General features: G+C 47.7%; 1 long non-coding RNA gene across 2 annotated transcripts; it reads right to left on the bottom strand.

Annotated features, from left to right (window-relative positions):
- Nucleotides 1-1,723: 1,723 nt before the first annotated feature.
- On the bottom strand, nt 1,724-3,648 carry LOC119306075. Of its 2 annotated transcripts, none has more exons than XR_005148843.1 (3): nt 3,126-3,648; nt 2,963-3,046; nt 1,724-2,314 (listed from the first exon to the last, which is right to left on the bottom strand). It is a non-coding gene; the product is annotated as an uncharacterized LOC119306075 (long non-coding RNA). The 2 variants fall into 2 exon arrangements; XR_005148844.1 differs by lacking the exon at nt 1,724-2,314 and adding an exon at nt 2,750-2,772.
- Between the last annotated feature and the right edge of the window lie 3,099 nt (nt 3,649-6,747).

The following is a 6,747-nucleotide window of genomic DNA, read 5'->3' as shown; positions in this document are numbered from 1 at the left end:
ACAGACACTTTCGGAGATACCCGTAGTGTACCTTTATAGTCACCCAGTTACGTTGTGACGTTTGGCACACCCAAAGCACTCCTACGGTATCCGGGAGTTGCACAATCTCATGGTCTAAGGAAATGATACTTGACATTTGGAAAAGCTCTAGCTAAACGAACTACATGATCTTTGAGCTATGCTTAGGATTGGGTCTTGTCCATGACATCATTCTCCTAATGATGTGATCCCGTTATCAATGACATCCAATGTCCGTAGTCAGGAAACCATGACTATCTGTTGATCAACGAGCTAGTCAACTAGAGGCTCACTATGGACACGTTATGGTCTATGTATTCACACGTGTATTACGATTTCCGGATAATACAATTAGAGCATGAATAACCGACAATTACCATGAACAAGAAATATAATAATAACCATTTTATTATTGCATCTAGGGCATATTTCCAACAACTACTACCCTTGGAAACAATGCCTCTACTCCTCTACCTAGAACAAATCTTCCTAATTAAAACCCCAATACAAATAAAAAATAATACCATTCTTGATTTGGGACGAAGGCAGGGTTCTTGGATCCAGGAAAACAAGAGGCAGACGAACCACATGTGTTCAATTAGCTGATGAGAAGATGAGACGAAGGGAGTAGTACCTGCTGGGCGGAAGCACGGCGGCCATCTGCATGATGGCTTGCTTAGGGACGCCGGTTACACCAGCTGTGCCGCCAAGTCATGGTGACCCTTTTCATCTAGAGAAACCTGCAAGTATACATCATACCAAAAAGAATTGGGAAGATTCTGAAATTCCCAGAACTGTTCTGCCTGCAAGCATATATTCGCCTATTTATCGATCTCTTGTGAAAAAATATATTATTTTACGCTTAACACTGTCACAACACGAACAAAGTAGAGATGTATTCCAGCAAACGCACTTCACTTTCATCCTACAGTCAGCAGCAAAAAATAACTCCAAGTGAAACTCACATCGGGAGGAGGCATGCCGATCTGAGGCACCCAGTGCTGGACAACGGGGTTGGTGTCCCCTCGTCTCGGGACCGGTGGAAGGAGAGGCCTGGCCTGGCCGCCGCGGCCGACGGCCGCAAGTTGGGATCGGACCTGAGGGGGCCGCCGGTGGTGCGCGAGGGCGATGTGAATGGCATGCCGCTGCCGCTGCCTGTGGCTGCGATGTCCCTCCTGGAGCCGTCGAGGATGGATGGGCGGATTGGCATACACACGAAGAATAAAATTAGTTAATGTTAAAAGTAATAGGATAACACAATCAAGAAACAATTAGGTATACTGTTTAACATACAAACTCACAATGCTAAAAGGTACTTGGTAAGCCTTCTTGTAATATATGAACAATGGTAGCAATTCAGAGCTAAGGTACACAATGCTAATATATGTGGGAAGCTAGATAAAATGTAGTGTAAGCTAGATTTGCATAGACTACATGATGATTATAAAGAGCATCCTCGTCCAGAGAGAGAGAAAGAGATGGATTTTCCGTGCACCTTCATAGATGCTTCTTCTCAAGGACAAAAGGAGAAGACATGACAATGATCTTGCACAAATTTACTACCAACCGTGCATAATTCAGAGTCGTTTATTTACTTCCTCCTTATATTGAACTAAAACACGGCAAGAATTATGGAACGAAGGGAGTATTTATCAAGATTTCAGTACAGCAATAAATCTTACCACCGAATATGCCCAAAAGAAAACCAGCATCAGTAAGCAGCTTCTGCAGTTGCACAACCAGTAGTTCCCATACAACAAACAGCCCAGCCAGACCACCAAATGAATCGATCAACAGCCAAAGATGATGAGCCTTGTGCTCTCAACTTCACCTTTTAAGAATCATAGAATATGCAAAGCCAGTGGTACCAACAAATATATTCACGATCGATCGACCAACACAAGCATCGCCAACCGCTCACCCTTATTAATTCCGATATGTTCCTCGTGTCACTCCCACTAGCAGGGCGTGCAGTGCATGCCTTTTGCAGAAACTGCGACCGCGCCAGAATCAATCACCGCTAAAAACAGAAATCATCACCACTCGCATGAAAACCACGCTCTCTTCGCCCCATCTCACATTGTACTTCGCTGCCAAGTAGTGGGTGCCCACGGGCCCGCGGCTCCCATACAGGTACATCTTGGGGGCCATCCGCTTCTGCTCTAGCTCCTTCAGGAGGGGTGTAAAGAGCTCCCACACGGCATTCAGCTTGTCCGACCAGATGAAGAGCGTCCGCTTTCCTTCCATTGCATCGAGCAGCAGCCTCTTGTAAGAATCTAGTATCTCCTTCGGGTACCTGAGCCAAGTTTGTAGAACACTTTAGAGAGTACGTACCAAGTGGTTGCAAACTGGTGATCTAGTTCGGAGTGACGTATATAAACGAGTCAAGCAATCTCTTCAGGTCGAAGCACTAAAAGAAAAGGACCAGGAAACGCGGCGGGCAATACGTCATATTGTTATCAGTTACCGCTTAGCATGCATAAGTAATTGAATGGGAGGAACTTAAAAGGGAACATATGAGCATATTATAAAGAAAAGTTGTAATAAACTGGATGGATTTACTCTTTCAATTGAGAAGTTTATCCAATTCATGGAGCCTAAGAGCCTAAGCCCTAAGGAAACAAGCAAATGCTAGAGCTACAATTTTTGATGAGCATTTTAGGTACTATGTCAGAACAAATACCTCCATTCTTCCAAATAAACAAATCCCTCTAGGCACAAATATGCAGGTGTTGGAAACTTCATCTTACCTTGCTGCATAATGAAGATTTAAATTACTTCTAGAAAGGCATGAAGGAAGGAATGAGAAAGGAGTAGCACCTACTATGGGACCAGACACCAACAGCCAAGACCGCAGATAACCACGAGAAATAACAACAGCCATAAGCTGCACCTTGCTCCATGAAAAGTAGGGCTCATAAGGGGCCAATGACCTGATTCATACCTATGGCAGGCTAGCCTAGACAGGAGCAGTGGCTACATCAATGTTGTCCCTCTGGAGCTGCTGCACACACGCGCACACACTGGCCTATGTCGACCAGCACACAAAAAAAGATCAGAACAGAGATAGAGAGGGAGGAAATGGGGGAAGCGGAGAGGGCGCTCACCTCCGCCTTCACACCAAGGATCCGAGCCGTCTCAGAAAGAGGGGTCGATGGTTGGGGAGGAGGTCGCCGACAACTGTGGAGGCCCGCTCCTTCCTCCACCACCGCAGGGGGAGGGATGGCCGCGCGCCTCCATCATCGCCGGGCTTGGGAAGGACGGAGGAACCACCGGCGGCCGCAGTGACTTTGCCGGATCCGCAGCCCCACGCCGCCTAGCGACCGGATCCGCCCAGATGTGTCCATCTCCGGCAGCGCTAAGAGTGCGGCGAGCTCGGCGAGGAGAGCGGCGGCGGCGAGCTCCGTGGGGAGAGCAGCGGCGGTCAGCTACCCTGCTCAGTCCCGATGGGGAGGAGGAGAAGGGAGGCGTGAGGGGGTGGGGAGGAGACGATGGGCGGCGTCAGGTGGAGGATGGGGGCCGGGGCGAGCACCAGCGACGGCGGTGGTGGCACGGCGGCAGGGGGTGTGCGGGCGCGACGGCTAGGGTTTCATGGGAGGGGGAGTGGAAGAGAGGAGAGCAGGCGGGAGGGGGAGGGGGACGACCCGGTGCTCGCTCTCCACAGTCTCGCCCGATCGCTATGGGGGACTTTTTTAGCCACGCGAAATTACGAAAATGCCCTCGGTTGGGCGCGCGATTTACGTGAGGTGGCACGAGATCTTTACAGCGGGAGTAACTATTCATTGCAACAGTGACGCCTCTTCGATCCGACGGCCAAGGTCTTCCAAGGACTCGATCCGATGGCCCAGATCAGATCAAGCAACCAGATCCGACGGACAGGAATGCCAAATCGCTGAGGAGGCTGGAGGATGACTGGAATCCTTATTTCTTGATGTGCATTACTAGTATAAGTTACTACCCACTATAACTAGCCTAAGGATTACAAAGATGCCAACCCACAACCCGATGCACCTGCATGCCTTATATAGCTCACAACATGACTAGGACGCACCAACAGCTAGATAATTTAATGCTACATCTAACTGCTTACTGAGTGTTGGTTGTTACTAGTACTATTTATTGCATATGTGTTTCTCAAAAAAAACTTATTACATATGTTATTAATGTCCAAGGTTAATGCATTGTGGGATGTGAAATAACACATGTCTCCAATGGCACGACCGTTGACATGTCGTTTGACCCGGTTGGAGTCCCTCCACCGACTGGCCGGAGTTAAGCCTGGGCCTGCAACACTTTTGAATTGGGCCTTAACATTGTTGGACCTCGACCTTTAGCTGGGTTGACTATCGCCACGAGCCTACCCCAGTGGGGATTCCATCGTTTGTAGCCCCCGAGTCCACCAGTGCCTCGTTTCGAAGACCGACTGCACCCTCCATGGAGATGATTCTCACTAGAAACTAGAACAGAAGCATCACCAAGTTTTTCATAAAGAGGCCCTGGCAGACTCAAGAGAGCATATCTGAAAAGAGTAGAGCGAACAAGTAGCAGAAAGACGAGGTGATATCCCATAATCTTCAAGGAAAAGGATGGCTAGTGGGCCGATTGAGGGTGTATCATAAATTTTGAGAGATGAATGAATGTGCGTGTGCCTAGCGGATCGGAAAGACACCGGTCACTATCCTGAAAGAACACGTTTTAGTCCTCTAGCTCAAAATCGAGTCTGCGAACTTTAATATTTGGTCACACGCAAGAAACCAAACCATTCCATAGAGGATACCAAGCTTGGCCCTTGTTCTTGGTGTCGTTGAGTAGTCTGGCAACCTCGATGAGTTGGAAAGACACCAGTCACTATCCCGAAAGAACACCTTTTAGTCCTCTAGCTCAAAATCGAGTCTGCGAACTTTAATATTTGGTTAGACGCAAGAAACCAAACCATTCCATAGAGGATACCAGATGAATGATGTGCGTGTTCCTAGCGGATCTAAAAGACACCAGTCACTATCCCGAAAGAACACCTTTTAGTCCTCTAGCTCAAAACCGAGTCTACGAACTTTAATATTTGGTTAGACGCAAGAAACCAAACCATTCCATAGAGGATACCAGATGAATGATGTGTGTGTGCCTAGCGGATCGGAAAGACACCAGTCACTATCCCGAAAGAACACCTTTTAGTCCTCTAGCTCAAAACCGAGTCTGCGAACTTTAATATTTGGTCACATGCAAGAAACCAAACCATTCCATACAGGATACCAAGCTTGGCCCTTGTTCTTGGTGTCGTTGAGTAGTCTGGCAACCTTGATGAGTCGGAAAGACACCCGTCACCATCCCGAAAGAACACCTTTTAGTCCTCTAGCTCAAAACCAAGTCTGCGAACTTTAATATTTGGTCAGACTCAAGAAACCAAACCATTCCATAGAGGATACCAGATGAATGAATGTGTGTGTGCCTAGCGGATCGGAAAGACACCAGTCACTATCCCGAAAGAACACCTTTTAGTCCTCTAGCTCAAAACCGAGTCTGCGAACTTTAATATTTGGTCACACGCAAGAAACCAAACCATTCCATAGAGGATACCAAGCTTGTCCCTTGTTCTTGGTGTCGTTGAGTAGTCTGGCAACCTCGATGAGTCGGGCCATCAGCACCCATGCGCATAATTGATGTGTTGTGAGTGATGCAGCTTGTGTCACCTAGAAAGTCGCCACACAACCAGCACGACATAAGTTTGGTCCGGGACTGACCCATTGATCGATCTTGACGCCATCTGATTCAACCAAACATGGTCAAAACCGACTAGCGAAGGAACGAAACGTCGTAGCCATTGATGACACCAAATCTTTTACGAATCATCACATCAGCTCCCCGAATTGAATGTATTGATCTGAGTGGTTAGTACATCCATCTCCTCAAGTTATGCGTGTGGTGGGCCTTGAATGACTGAACCTTTGCCTAGGGAACTAGACAACGACTATGGCGCTTGGAGTTTCGTGTGATTGTTGCTCGCGGTTGGTTGTTTGTCTTCCGGACGCTACATGTGGGGTGATATTTTAGGGATAGTTGGGACCTTGCCCCTTTAAATTGAAGAGTGGGCGAGAGAGGAATCAGCCCCCCCCCCCTCGGGCGAGCGCATTGTCCTTCTTCCCTCGCCCTCGCTGCTGCGACTGCCATTTCCAACCAGAGCGCTCCGAGCTCATCTCGTGTAAGTTTTCTCCACCAACCCAGATGTCGTGGCCAGCAAAATCCAGGAGCTTGATTCCGCCAAGGCCAGCTCTGTAGTCGATGTCGACAGTCAAGCCATGGAAATTCACGGCATTCGTCATCGAGGGGCTACTCCCCTACCCATATCTCAATGAGTGGCCACTCTCAAACGCGTAGACGGAGTTGGTGCCCCGGCAAAACGACCATAGGTGGGTTCTCATCATCTTCCTGATCGAGCGGGGATTCACGGAGTCAATGCACCGCTTTGTGTTAGATATACTTCATTACTTTCCCCCCAACACCACCACTCACACATGTGTTTCATCACTTTCCCCATAACAAAGAAACCTATCCATATTATCTGCATTTAACAAATAAAATTACAAATGAGCCATCAAAAATTGTGAAGGCAATGAAGTGTACCTAATTAGAAGCTAAAACAATAGCTAATGCCCCCAAGTTTTAATCTATTGGCCAAATTTTCATACATATAATTGTTGCAACTTGTAAAAATATTTAACAACACAGAAAAGG

The sequence above is a fragment of the Triticum dicoccoides genome, chromosome 5B, assembly GCF_002162155.2.
Source record: "Triticum dicoccoides isolate Atlit2015 ecotype Zavitan chromosome 5B, WEW_v2.0, whole genome shotgun sequence".
In the NCBI taxonomy this organism is placed as follows: Eukaryota; Viridiplantae; Streptophyta; class Magnoliopsida; order Poales; family Poaceae; genus Triticum; species Triticum dicoccoides.
The sequence above is the reverse complement of the archived record's forward strand: the minus strand, read 5'-3'. Positions and strand labels throughout refer to the sequence as shown.